Here is a 14,812-nt window from a genome sequence, read left to right as displayed (position 1 = left end):
CAGGAAAACTTCCCAAACAATATAAATTCAGTGAAAATATGTGCACTGCTCATACCTGGTTCCCCTGGTACTGTTGCTGCATAAGAAGTCACCCCTTAATTTAGTGGCTTAAAATGATCGTCTTATTTATGCTCTCAGAATCTGTGGGTTTGGATTTAATTAAATTAAATTAATTAATTTATTTATTTATTTAGATGGAGTCTCACTCTGTCACCCAGGCTGGAGTGCAGTGGCACGATCTCTGCTCACTGCAACCTCTGCCTCCTGGGTTCAAGCGATTCTTCTGCCTCAGCCTCTCGAGTAGCTGAGATTACAGGCAAGTGCCACCATGCCTGGCTATTTTTTTTCTATTTTTAGTAGAGAGGGGGTTTCACCATATTGGTCAGGCTGGTCTTGAACTCCTGACCTCGTGATCCGCCCGCCTCAGCCTCCCAAAGTGCTGGGATTACAGGCATGAGCCACCGCACCTGGCGGGTTTGGAATTTAGACAGCAGGAGTGGCTTGTCTCTGCTGCATGACAGCTGGGGCCTTGACCACTGTGGTTAAGGCAGCAGCTGGGGTGTATTATGGTCTAAGGGCTCCTTTCCTCACATGTCTAGCCCTGGCCTGGAGCACTGGAGGATGAGGTCCGCTGACTGCAGCGTCCATCCGGGTCCTCCCCAGGCACTGTGGGCTCCCTCACAGCATGGCTGCCTCGGGTACTCGGACTTCACATGGAAGGCCAGGGCTCCGAGAGCAAATGCCCCAGCAAGACAGAAGCGCAGCCGCCTTTGATGACCTAGAAGCTAGGCAGCATCCATCGTACTGCCTTCTGTAGGTTGTGAGTGAGTCCCAAACCTGCCTTGACTCAAGGAAACGGAATTAGACTCTACGTTTTGACCGGGTAGTGGCGAAGTTCTGGAAGCACATTAGTAGGAGATACTGTGACATTTTCATCTTTGGAAAATACCATCTAGCACACATAAATCTGCTTTCAGGGGGTGTAAGGGGATTTCCATGGCAAAATTTGAAGCCACATGTGGTCAGCGCTTTGTACTGTGGAAACAAAGTGCTCTGGGCATCCATAAAGGGGGTACATTTCTTCTTACTGGGATAAATCTGGCTGCATTTTAGCTAATCCTGGAAAATTGATCGACAAAAGCAAAGGACCAAGAAAGCTGCTTATATCAGTGTCTCCTCCACCCTCAGCCTCCAGTAGCATCCCTACGTTTTTCAATTTTATTTATGTCACTTTAAATAAGGTAAGCTCTCCTTTGCTGTTCTGGTGTATTTAGACATACATGTATTTTGCTATCTTGGGTTCTCATGATAATACTTTTACATCTTTGCACACTTCATTTTGACTCCTTCCTACTACTTTGATTTTCCCATGACTTTATTCAAAATTTGGAGAGAATAAACCCACTTGGCTCTCTTCTCCCTGGTTGCTTTCTCCACTCATTCTAGCTATCTCTCTGCTCCATAAAATTATGCTCAATCAAGTATCACATTATTTTTATCTTTAGTTGTATGTGTCATTCCTGTGTCAAAGAGCTTACCCTGTGGGTGCTGTCCAGCCATCTTGAACATTTTGCAAGGCAAATTTATTTATTTATTTATTTATTTGTTTATTTATTTATTTATTTATTTTGAGACAGGGTCTCACTGTGTCACCCAGGCTGGAGTGCAGTGGTGTGATCATGGCTCACTGCAGCCTCGAACTTCTGGGCTCAAGCAATCCTCCCACCTTAGCCTCCCAAGTAGCTGGGACTTCAGGCGGGCACCGCCATGCCCAGCTAAGTTTTTAAATTTTTTTCTAGAGACGAGGTCTCACTATGCTGCCCAGGGTGGTCTTGGGCTTCTGAGCTCAAGTAATCCTCTTGCTTTGGCCTCTTAAAATGCTGGGATTACAGGCGAGGGCCACCGTGCCCAACCTGGCAAATTTATTGAAAATTGGGGCAATATTGAATCATCTTTGTATCCCACTGACTAGCAAGAAGGTAAGAAGATACCATGGCTGGCTCAACACAGATACTACCTAGAAATACACTTCTGTGTTATTCAAACCAGGAGTCAGGAAGGAAAGCTAATTGAAAAATACCTTCTGAGTGTCTGAATTGGGCAATTGCTATGGGGAACAGAATGACAAAAAAGCAGTACCCCACTCCCCAAAGGAGCTTCCCGTCTGCTGGGGGTGCCAAAGCATGAACACATAGAAAGGTGAATAACCACAGCGTGGCAGGCAGGATAATGACACCCCTAAAATGTCCACATCCTGATCCCCGAACCTGTGAGTGTTACCTTACATGACAAAAGGGATTTTGCAGATGAGATTAAGTTAAAGATCTGAGATGGGAAGATGAGCCTAGATTATCCAGGTGGGCCCAGTGTAGTCATTAGGGTCCTGATAAGTGGAAAAAAGGTCAACATAGTTGGAGTTAATGTGAGTTAAGACCGGACATGGCTGTCTTTGGAAGACGAGAGGGGCCTTGAGCCAAGGAGTGAGAGCATCTCTAGAAGATGGCCAAGGTGGGAGGGAACACAGCCCTGTCTACACCCTGATTTTAGTCCGGTGAGACCTAACTTGGACTTCTGACCTTCAGACTGTAGGATAACACAGTTGGGTTGTTTTAAGCCACTGAGCTTGTGGAAATTTGCTATAGTAGCATCTGGAAACTAATACAAATAGCAAAGTTAAATGAGATAAGAATCCAGAAAAAAAGTGTCATAGGTCAATAAGCCAGAAATCGCTGCATACTGGAGTTTCTACTGCAATCTCATATGTTCATCCGCCTCATTGCCCATGAAAACTCTCGTTTCTGGAAAATGAAGGGTGAAAAATAATTAGCTCATGGGAAAAGTAGAGGTGGGCAGACCATTCAAAACTTAACGGAACTTATAACCAGAGCCTTGTTATTATTACCAAGAATAGTAATGATGCTAATTGAAATATCAATATAATCGATACAGTTAAATCTCCACTGGCATCACATCTCCCTCCCACTGTACATCCTTTGCAGTTTTATACCCTGGGCTTCCGGTTTCCTCCTTGAGAACGGAGTGTTCTTTTTTTTTCAACTTTTATTTTAGAATTAGGGGGTACATGGGCAAGTTTATTACAAAGCTATAATTTCCTGATGCTGAGGTTTGGAGTACAAATGAATCTGTCACCCAGGTAGTGAGCATAGTACCCAATAGATAGTAGTTTTTAACCCTTAACCCCCTCTCCTTCTCCTGCCTCTTGTATTCCCCAGTATCTACTGTTCCCATTTTTTGACCATGTGTACCCAATGTTTAGCTCCCACTTATAAGTGAAAACATGCAGTATTTGGTTTTCTGTTTCTGAGTTAATTAGCTTAGAATAATGGCCTCCAGGTGCATCCATGTTGCTGCAAAGGATGTGAGCTCATTCTTTTTTATGGCTGCGTAGTATTCCACGGTGTATATGTGCCACATTTTCTTTATGACATTTCTTTCTGAGACCAACCTGCTTCATTAAAATAAAAAATACAACCTGAAGGTAGCCTGTTTGGCCAAGCATTTCTTTTTAAACACTGGAGGATACATCTTTGAAGATTCTTCATCTTCACTTACAACTTTCCCAGATTAAAAAAAAAAAAAAAAAAAGTCCAACTTAAAAGTATAAAGCCAGCTCCTACTTACACTAATGGAAGACACTTCTGCAGGTAGTCCGATTTTTTTCTTAAAGTTTTCATACAGTGCTAAAGTTTTCTATTTAATTCTGAAAACCCTACTGCTCATGGCCTCAAAATATTAATCTGCTTGGAAAAACTGATGAACAGCAAACTGTAATTGGTAGATGCCATGAGGGCCGTTGGTTCAAATGAGGGTGGGAGCAGGTTGGGGAGGCCTCTTGCTGGAGGTGGGCTTGAGCTGAGCCTGGAGAATGAGTCAGATGGGAGCTTACAGCATCACTTTCCAGGTGGAAGGAGGAAAATATGGTGCCCGATCCAACATGGGGTGTCCCTGGTGGGCTGTGTTTGGCTTAGACACCCCAGTTGGTGTGGTCCTATTGGCCGGAGCAGCCGCTCTCCCACACCCGCAGCTGCTGTTCTTGTGGTCCTGGGCTTGGGCCTGGAGAAGCTCCTCTCCGGGAGGCTGAGCCAGCCCTATGCTCACACCTAGAGATACTGCAGCTTCCTCTCTTGGCCTTCAAGCCGCTTGGCCCCTAATTCCCCCTTCAAAGCAACCTCCTGAGCTTTTGAGGGATTGTCACTCTTGGAGGAAATAAAAATGTAGAAAAATATAGCAGAGCACCCTAGAGAATATGTACTTTCTCAACTTTTCTAGCCACCATTCTTTAAGCAATTATAAAGCTTCCGCCTATCACAGGACATTGAGAGGGAAAAGGCCTTATCGACATACCAACTACAGGCCAGATGGGCCTTTGGTGCACACACACCCCAGCGCCCACAGAGATCCGGGCCTCCTGTGTATGAATGTGTGCCATGAATTTAGACCTATTTATCGCCTTCCGGGCTCTCTATTCCTCATCCTCCATCCAAGTGGCCGTCTCGTGCAGGTAATTCTTTTCTCTCCCCTCACCCTTTCCCCCTGCTTCTCCCTACTCTCTCTCCCCCTCTTTCTCCCTGAGTCTCTTTCCCCCTTCTGCCTTCCAGTGCATCCTCTGCAATTCGAGGTGACCCTCTTCTCCAGCTGCCGCTGCAGAGCCCCAAATGTGGTCCCCACGCCCCCTCACTGTACACTTCCGCAGGAAGGCGCTTCTGTGTCCCCTGTCCTCATCCTCCACTGCAGCTGTCCTGCTTCATCTCTTCCTCCTGGACTCAGGTTGGCCTTGGGCCCTGCTCCAAAAGGAGCACATTCACCACAGCTTCAGACTTCCTCCTGCTGCCGCTGCTCCTCGGAAGCAAACCTGGTGACTGCTGATGTCCAGGCCTAGACCATGCCTGGCAGAGCAGCCATGGGGTGGAGAAACAAGTCCTCAAGAGGGCTGCGAGGACAGTCACAGAGACCGTCAGGGAAACTGAGGTCACACAACTGGGAATAAGAAGGTGGGGTGCTGGGGGGCTTGTCAGTGTGGTTCTTCCATGGAGGATGGAAAGCCCCTTCATTTCTGCCCAAGAAAGTATCTTCAGCATTCACTGAAATCTCCCCAAGAGGGAAGCGCCGCAGGAAGGGGAACTAGGAAGGAAATACAAGCTGGTGCTTACTCCATCCCCATCACAAAGAGGCTCAGAGAGAGACTTGGGAACGATATGCATATGCAATTTTTTAAATCACTCATTCAAGAAATAATAATGAAAAATGAGTTATAGGTGATGGATTAGTAAGTGCTGATCAGATTGACTATGTAAGTGAATTACATTCAAATTACATGTGAAGGAGCTCTATCAAGGGCAATTATGGGTCCTTCGGGAGGCTTTAAAAAAAGGAGGGATGAAACTTGGTTAAAATGGGGGCTTGTTAAAGGCAAGAGGTGTACAGAATTGTTGAGGTAACTTTCTCTGTGCCCCACTTTGAGCCCTGCTCTGCCAAGCAGGCTTGCAGGTGGGAATATTTGCTTGCTCTTGGTTCAGCAAGTCCTTGTGCTGCCTTGCCTAACCTGCTTCCAAGGTATCGGGTTTTAAGCTGGTGTGGCAAGAATGATATTGGCCTTTGTGTTCTAAAGGAGTGGCATGAAGCACGGTGGACCTTGATCTTCAATTGACGCCACAATCTCCCTAATCCACTGATCTCCAATCATCCCACTAGATTAGCCACCCTATCAGGCGGTATTTTTCCATGTCCCATGTGCTCAAGGACGAAGCTCTAAAAGCAAGCTTGGAAGCTTACGCGATGCAATAGTGTCAGGGGCGAGCAGGGGAGAGAAAAGCAAAGGACTTACATTTGTTTTAGAAATTGCTGCCAAAAGATAAGCTTGTCTGTGCAACTATATGACTTCTGACACTGAGGCAGGGAGGATTGTGAAACCAGGATAGACAGAATTTCAGCTAGCAAATAAATACAAATTCACTTTAGCCAGGGGGTGGGGTGGGGAGGCGGCTGGGAAGGGACTGAGTCTATGAAGAAGCCTAAAGTAATAGTTTTTGAAGCATTACTTATCTAGTGCTAGGCAGCAGAGTTCATTTTGTTTGTATGCAGTGATTACTTGCAGTCTACATGCAGAAAACCAGTTTATCTAATGAAGCGCAGGACTACAAATAGAGGTTTCTTAATAGACCCAGGCGACTGCCGTGGGCCTCACCCTGACCGCTGGGTCACAGAGCCTTACCATCGAGGACTAGGCTTTGGGAGGCACTGAGGCAAGTTGGAGAATTAGAAAAGGAGTCATCCATGAGTTATGTCCTGGCTGTTACTGAGAAATAATCTAAAAAATGAAAATAAAGATGCATCTCAGGAGTTGGAAGTAATGTTTTACTGAAGGGCAGTCCGGAGACATGCATTTTGTTTCCAGGTGTTCAAATGCACTTCCTCTCACTGAGGGGGCCCGAAAGCCTCCGGATGGCTGCTCTGGGTCCCAGGTGCGTCCAGACATTGCCAGACACACCTCTGTCAGGTGAGGCAGGCTCCAAGGGAGGAGGCCTTGGCTTTGTTAATTTTGCAGAAGAGCAGGGACTTTCATGACAATTTTTTTGATCTAATGACAAGTTATTTCCTCTACCATTAGTGTCCCAAAGGGCAAATTCTAAAACCAAGGCCATTTGATAAAGCCTGGGGAATTTATTGCAAGGCAGACGGACACAGCAGCAGCACATAAGAGCAGGTGCGTGGGGATCCAGCCCGGCCACGGGGGGGATCTTTTCTCAGCAAAGCGCAGCACTGCTGGCTTTGCTGGGGCGGCCCTCCCAGGAAGATCCCAGAAGAGATGGTCTGAGGTGTGTGAACACTGTGAATGTCCTGGACAAAGCTCAGCATGGGACCCCGTGGGACTTCAGGTTATTAAGATGTAAATGTTGGCCGAAAGTTTATGTGTGAATTTTATTTTTAAGTTGTGACTTCCTTCCTCTCTGCCCGGGCCAGTGCACAAGCTGGAGGAGGGAGAGTCGGTATTACTCTGCAAGAGACGTTTCTCCAGGTTTCTGGGTGTGTTCTTGAGTTAATAGAAATCTGACACCACTGAGAAGTAACTGACAAAGGCTTTCCGGCCCCAAGGCAGGGTGTCATGCACTGGCCCTGACCAATCCCATTTGGAGCTGAAGACTCCAGAACATGGCAGAAGGTCATTTCTGCAGCAGTGTTAGCTGTTCCACAGCTGAAAGAGGAACTAAAATTAAAGACAGGAAAGCAACGTTGTGAAAATGCCTATGGCAGCCACTGAGAGTTACAAAACAGCCTCAACTATCTCCTAAGAAATGATCACTGGGGATGCATGCTTTCAAACTCTCATTGGATGCCCTGTATGCACCTGTTGTAAAGTCGAGAAATCACACCAGCACCAGCACTGCTTTCCTGATCACCTGTTGAAAATGTAATGGACATGAAATACCAAAAACAGCATTCAATTCCCCACCAAGAGGACATCCTCTTGGTGTCAGCTGCTTCCCAGTAGCAGTTTTTCACAAAATCGTGTTTAAAAACATTTTTCCATAGGCAATATTCACCTAGAATGGAAAACGTGGCTAGAATAGCTTATTTTATGATCTTAGATTTTCTCTGTGTTGGTGTGTCTCTCCCCCCATTTCTGAGTTCTGTTTGGCTTAAATGTGTAATGATCTGACCACTGAGCTTTTTCACAGAACTAGGCTAGGAGGACAAAATGTTGAGTTAGGAGAAGTTTTCAGCCAGCAATTTCCCAATAGTACATGATTTCCTTTTTTGTCTTCTTTTTCTTCTTCAGAGGAAAGCAGGGTGCATTCTGGAGTGGGGACATGACTACAAGTTGTAGGCAGGAAATACTGTTTCATAACACCAAATTTTAAAAGAAAGAGACTTTAGAAAATGGTCATATTTTGGCCGGGCACAGTGGCTCACGCCTGTGATCCCAGCACTTTGGGAGGCCGAGGTGGGAGGATCACCTGAGGTCAGGAGTTTGAGACTAGCCAGGCCAACATGGTGAAACCTCATCTCTACTAAAAACACAAAAAATTAGCCAGGCATGGGGGTGCACACCTGTAATCCCAGCTACCTGGGAGGCTGAGGCAGGAGAATCGTTTGAACCCAGGAGGCGGAGGTTGCAGTGAGTTGAGATCGCGCCACTGCACTCCAGCCTGGGTGACACAGCAAGACTATGTCTCAAAAAATAATAATAATGATAAAATAAAAAAGAAAATGGTCATATATTCATAGTCTACTTTTTATATTTTGTTAGATGTCACTAACTACTTAATGCTTTGTAGTTATTTAAAATGTTGCTCACAAATCCCAGTGTAAGCCCATGAAATTGACCTCAGTGGTTACACTTTTCCTAAAACCCTAGGGATTTTGTTTTAAAAGGTTAATGTGTTTTTTCAGTTAGTGGGAAGATAATTATGGACCCTCCCCTGGGTGTAAGTATGTAAAGGGTCTTCGGGGATATGAATTAAAGAGCAGGCTCTGGCCCTGCCCTCTGTATTGAGGGAGGCCTCCTGAGAAGGGAGGCCTTGCTTGTGCTGAAAGGAGCTTTTGCTACATGGGGTCTCACAGGTTTGGGTGCAGGCAGGAGGAGCGGCAGCAAGAGGGCCCACTGAGGACCCAGAAACATTTGGCTGGGACCTCAGATTCAAACTTGTACCTTGTTCTAGGGAAAAAATAAAAGCGGCTCGAGCCTTTCTTAACCCCTGGGAGACACTGGCAAGGAAGAGGCCACAAAGAGCAAGACAGCTGTGACAAGTGCACAGTCACCCCAGGCCCCAGGGCTCTCCAGTTTCCACACACTGTGTCCAAACTAATCATCTGGCTCTTGGCCTGCTCTGGCCAGCCCTCTTCCTGACCTTCAGTGCTTACCTCTCCACTCCCAAAATAGATCAGGAAGCTGCTGATGCCACAGAAAGATCTGGCTTTGGAACAAGTAAGCCCGGGTTCAAATCCCCTGCCTGTACACATATATAACATTCGACTCTATGTTCCTACCCTGTAAAATGGGAACACCAGAACCTATGATTCAGGGTGCTGGGGAAGTCTAAAGTAGGTAACATGTGTCAGACACATAGCGCAATGCCTGGCGCATGACAGCTGATCAGTGAATGTTACTTGTCCCTCCTGCTTGTCCTAGGAGGAGCTATAGTGCCGGGATTCGCCCTAGGGGCATGTGGGTGTCAGAGACAGGGCATTGCGTCCTGGCTAAGTGGCTTGCCAGATGCAAGATCACCTGTTTTCCTGTTTCTAAAAAGGAGATAATGTCATAAGGTTACTGTCAGGATTAAAATGAAAAGTGATAGAGCATGCTTGTCCCATCATGGGAACTTGATACATATTGGTTTCTGTCTTTAAATTTCTTTGAAATGTGCTATCCCTCATCCCTGTGATGGCCTCACAGGCAGCTGCATCCCTTGAACCCTGTACTGGACCACCGGCTACCCCTGCATGTCCCCCTACCTCTGCCTCATGCATCTGTCACTGCCATAGGAGGGGCCTACGAGGCACTGGGTGACTCAGCCAGGTGCGGAGGCAGACACGAGGCTCCGTGGCAAGGCTGTGGGACTGTCCCTTGCAAAACAAGCCTCCATTCACTTTCTGTCTTTATGATTACCCTCCCTGTTTTGTCACCTGATTTTACCTGAGGATCCAATTCTGGGGTAGGAACAAAGTTTCCTCCTGAGTTCTGACCATGCTCCAAGTTGGAAATCCAAAATACTGAAGGATTTCCATTTCACAGCAGCTCTATTTTGGATTTTGATTTATTTGTTGGAGTGGTTCTGAGCTATCACAGCCTCCCACTTGCCCCTTCCCCAGGGCTGTTCTTGGAGACAGCAGCATGATTTGAGCCCATGAAGGAGCAATCAGGCTCAATAAACCTAAGAGAATATCTAAGAATAATCTAATGTTCTCAGTGCTCAGGTCTAAAGAGGAAGTGACCTCATTTCATAAGGGACAGCGATTGCTAGTTTAATAGAATAGCCTTTTGCATTATCACAGATGTAGCAGACTAGGTGTGTAATCACAGATAAAATAAAAAATCATAGACAATTTTGAAGAAAAAACCAGGGGCATCTTTTGAGATTACTTAAGGGAATACAAGGAATCTATGTATCCCTTTGCATAAGATGCCCCATACAATATATCCAGCCCATCAGGTATTTAATGAAGCACTTTCAAGTGGATAAGAGGCAGGACACCAGAAAGATTCCACTGGTATTCTGCAAAGTGGAGTGTGAAATGCAAAGTTTTTTTTTTTTTTTTTTTGCCAGAATTTACACATCCGATGCCAAACCTAAGGAGGAAAGGAGTAAATGGCCAGAAAGAAGAGGGATTTGATTGTCAGATGGTTAAATGTGGTGTGACAGTATTCCATTAAGAATTTTGAAACATTCAACATACGTTCACTTTGCTTCAAGGAGACCCAAACGGAAAGCATCTAGAGACGCACACACGCAGCAGCGCTCTGCGAAACATCTGTGTTTCACATGGTACTGCCTATTTGCCTGTCGGCTCTCAATGCCACCCCACTCTCCCTGACCTTCTCTGTAGGAGCTGGAAGCCTGCAAACTACATTTCCCAGAATCCCCAGCCAGCTTGCTTCCCGGTAGCCTCTGCCAATGGGAGACACTGGTGGGAGCTTGGAAGGAGGGTAGAAGGGAGAAAGAAGCTGATTTTATTTCTCCTTCTGTTGAAGTCTCTGGCAGTGGCAGCAGTAGAAGCAGTGGCAGCAGTTGCGGCAATAGCAGTAGCAGCGGCCGTATGTGACTGAGTTTCTGCTCAGGTAGAGTTTCAACAGCAGTGGGGGCAGGGAGTGCTCTCGTAGCCTCTGCAGCAGGGCATTCCTGGGCTCTGGATCTGGCAGCATCAGCGTCCATGACAGGCAACCCTTGGTGGGAGTTTAGTTTCCTGGCTTCCTGAAAGATTTCCAATAATGGCCGTGGAGCAGCAAGTATCACAGCAGCCTCAGCCACAGAGCAATCACCGACTCTGTCTGGATCACACCATTTTTCTTTTTGTTCAGCCAGCCTTAGGACGGTAGTAGCTTCCTGCAGTTACTAGTCTCTGAATGATCTCAGCTCTCCCCTTCTATTCTCCTCCAGCCCTTCAACACATTTGCAGCCCATTTCCTAGGTTAACTTTCTTCTACTTGAAATTCCTAGAGTAGTTTCCGTTCTGCTGACTGGACACTGTTCAGTATACACATTTATAAAGTAAATGCAAATTTTAAGGCAAATCAAATACAGTCTCATTTTGTTTAATTCCTTACCCCAGTTGCATTTGTGGGCTTATAAAAGGAAAGGATAAGCAAGTCTTTCTCCCAAAAGTTTGACAACAAAACTCAGTTCCTTGTCATGTACCCCGCAGCCTCCACCAAAGAGGTCACCATGACAAGTATTCTCGAACAAGAGACTTTCTTTTGAGAGATCTCTGTTCATAACCATAATGACATGAATGGTAGGTACCCGTTCAATAAGTGTCTTTTATATATTAGGCATTTCAAATACATTATTTCATTTAATTATCAGTTATAATAATTATCTATCTATCTATCTACCTATCTATAGACAGGGTCTTGCTGTGTCACCCAGGCTGGAGTGCAGTGGCAAGATCTCGGCTCACTGCAGCCTTGACTCCCCAGGCCCAAGTGATCCTCCTACCTCAGCCTCCTGAGTAGCTGGGACTACAGGCATGTGCCACCACCATGCCCAGCTAATTTTTGTATTTTTTTGTAGAGATGGGGTTTCACCATATTGCCCAGGCTGGTCTTGAACTCCTAGGCAGAAGCGATCCACCTGCCTCAGCCTCCCAAAGTGCTGGGATTTCAGGCATGAGTCACCGCACCCAGCTTAATTGGCTTTTATTAGCAATTCATAAACTGGGCAGCACCTAGTTGATACAATAGACAAGAGCTCTACTGGGAATAGCAGAACAGTAAGATTCTGTAAGGTAGTTTGAGCAGGAACAAGGAAACAGCATAGTACAAAAAGCAGATTGGTTAATATCTGCTTACTTGGTTACTTCTGGTTATCTTGGTTACTTCAGGTTGCTTTTGTTGTGTGGATTAAAGCAGAGGGAACTTCCTTTATCGTGCCGACTCAGGTTGACGGGACTCCTTTTTTTTTTTTTCTTTTTGGCAACCTGGCCTGTTTTGGGATTTTCCTGTTTTTTAAAGTTTTAGTTTGATTAAGTGGCACTTAACATGAGTGACTCCATTTGGGTTGGCCTGTTGGGGCCCAGTGCAGGAATTCAGTCCAAAACAAGGGTCTCTCCCAAATTTTATTTAACAGCGGCTACGCACCCCTCTCTTTTTAGCAGGCATACCTTTTGCCATGTGACTAAGCCATCCTTCCTATCTGGTGTCGCAGTCTATTTCTTCACTCCCCAGAAGTTAAGATGGTCTTGTGAATTACTCTGGCTTACAAAATGAGCCAGAAGAGACATGTGAGTTCCAGAGGCCACACTCAAGGGGTCTGGCAATTTCTGCCTTCACCCACTTGGAACATTGTCCTTTAAAGGCCCTGAAAGCAGCAGATCTCGCCTGCATTGGAGGATAAGAAGCTACATGAAGAAGAAAGAAGACACCACAGACAGCAGCGCAGTACCACCTTCCAGAGATGTGAGTGTGACCGTCTTTGACCTTCTAGCCCAACTGCTTTCCTTGAATGCAATGCATGAGCAGACCAGGTAAAACTAGAAGGGGAAGCTGCCCAGCTAACCCACAGAATTATGACAGATAAAAAATCATTGTCTTAAGCCACTAAGTCTGTTATGCAGCAATATATAGCATTCATTCAACTTTTGTCTCATGAGTACTCTCATTTCTTTTGTAAGTTCTTTTGTGGTTCAAGTTAGCTCAAATCAGTTTCTGATGCTTATGACCAAATGCCCCTATGTGATAGATTTTGAGAGGTTAAGAAGCTTGCTCGGATCACACAGCGGTAAGTAGCAGCACTTCATCTTGAACCCACCTCTGTCCCACTCACTTTCCACAGGTCCTTGTTGCCTCCCTCCCTAATCCCTTCCAGTCTAGTTTCCTCACTCATTTTAGCATCTTGAAGATGCCTGACCTTTTGTAACAGGCACTTAGAAGAGGCAATAATCAAGCTGTGAGCTGGAATACTGGGTTTCTCATCCAATAACCAGGTTGGCAGGTTGGTAACCATACAAGGGACTTTTCAAACTGGAGAAATAGTGTGCTGAGCACAAAGTGGTGAGTATTTTGAGAGTTATTGAAATATAATTGACATAACAATAAAAATACAATATTTAAGTGCATGTATTTCAAGTGTACGATTTGACAAGTTTGGTTATATTGTATACACCTATGAAGCCGTCACCACAATTAAGATAATGAGCATAGCTATCACACACAAAAGTTTCCTTGTGCCCCTTGGTAATTCCCCCCTCTCTCCTGCCCACATCTCTCCTTTCCCCAGGCAACCCCTGATCTGATTTCTGCCCCTATCAGTTCGTTTGCATTTCCTAGAATTTTAAATAACTGAAAATATACATTAAGAACTCTTTTTCTCTGGCCGAGTACAGTGGCTCACGCCTGTAATCCCAGCACTTTGGGTGGCCAAGGCAGGCAGATCACCTGAGGTTAGGAGTTCAAGACCACCCTGGCCAACATGGTGAAACCCCGTCTCTACTGAACACACAAAAATTAGCCAGGCATGGTGACGGACATCTGTAATCCCAGCTACTCGGGAGGCTGAGGCAGGAGAATCACTTGAACCTGGGAGACAGAGGTTGCAGTGGGCCGAGATCACGCCACTGCACTCTAGCCTGGGCAACAGAGCGAGACTCCGTCCCCAAGAAAGAAAAAAAAGAGAACTTTTTTTCTCCAGCTTCTCCCACTTAGCAGAATTATGTTGACATTCAGCCATGTTTTCCTCTGTATCAATAATTTATTTCTTTATATTGCCAAGTGGCATTCCATTGTATGTATATACCACAGTTCAAGTGGCATTCCATCGTATGTATATACCACAGTTCAAGTGGCATTCCATCGTATGTATATACCATAGTTTGTTTATCCATTCAACCATTGAAAGACATTAGCATTGTTTTCTGTTTTGGGTTAATAAAACAAAGCTTCTGTGAACATTTATCTACCAGTCTTTGTGTGGATATAAGTTTCCATTTCTCTTAGGTAAATATCTAGGGTCATAAAATAAGTATATACCTAAATTTTGAAGAAACTACCAAACTGTTTTACAAAATGGTTGTATTATTTTACATTCTTACCAGCCTTGTATGAGAGTGTCAATTCCTTCACATTCTTGTCAAAACTTGGTGTGTTCAGTCTTTTTAACTTTGACCATTCTAAAAACATGTAATAGGGCCGGGTGCGGTGGCTCACGCCTGTAATCCCAGCACTTTGGGAGGCTGAGGCGGGCAGATCACGAGGTCAGGAGATCGAGACCATCCTGGCTAACGCAGTGAATAATACTAAAAATACAAAAAATTAGCCGGGCATGGTGGTGGATGCCTGTAGTCCCAGCTACTCAGGAGGCTGAGGCAGGAGAATGGCCTGAAATCAGGAGGCAGAGCTTGCAGTGACCTGAGATTGTGACACTGCACTCCAGCCTGGGTGACAGAGCGAGACTCCATCTAAAAAAACAAAACAAAAATGAAAAAAAACCACACAAAAAACATGTAATGGTATCCCGTTGTGGTTTTAACTCACATTACTGTCAGAGGCATTGGAACAAGAGTGACTCCATCTTGAGCAGGGGCTAGATAAAATAAAGCTGAGACCTTCTGGGCTGCATTCCCAGGAGGTTAGGCATTC

The 14,812-nt window shown here is 45.4% G+C and overlaps 1 long non-coding RNA gene across 1 annotated transcript; it reads left to right on the top strand.

Moving 5' to 3' along the window:
* The first annotated feature begins 576 nt into the window (after positions 1-576).
* On the top strand, positions 577-13,905 carry LOC129035234 (uncharacterized). The gene is made up of 3 exons (XR_008502148.2): positions 577-1,241; positions 4,333-4,522; positions 12,534-13,905. It is a non-coding gene; the product is annotated as an uncharacterized LOC129035234 (long non-coding RNA).
* The last annotated feature ends 907 nt before the right edge of the window (positions 13,906-14,812 follow it).

The sequence above is a fragment of the Pongo pygmaeus genome, chromosome 3 (genome assembly GCF_028885625.2).
Source record: "Pongo pygmaeus isolate AG05252 chromosome 3, NHGRI_mPonPyg2-v2.0_pri, whole genome shotgun sequence".
Classification (NCBI taxonomy): domain Eukaryota; kingdom Metazoa; phylum Chordata; class Mammalia; order Primates; family Hominidae; genus Pongo; species Pongo pygmaeus.
Note: the sequence above shows the minus strand (reverse complement) of the source record. Positions and strands in the feature narration are given on the sequence as shown.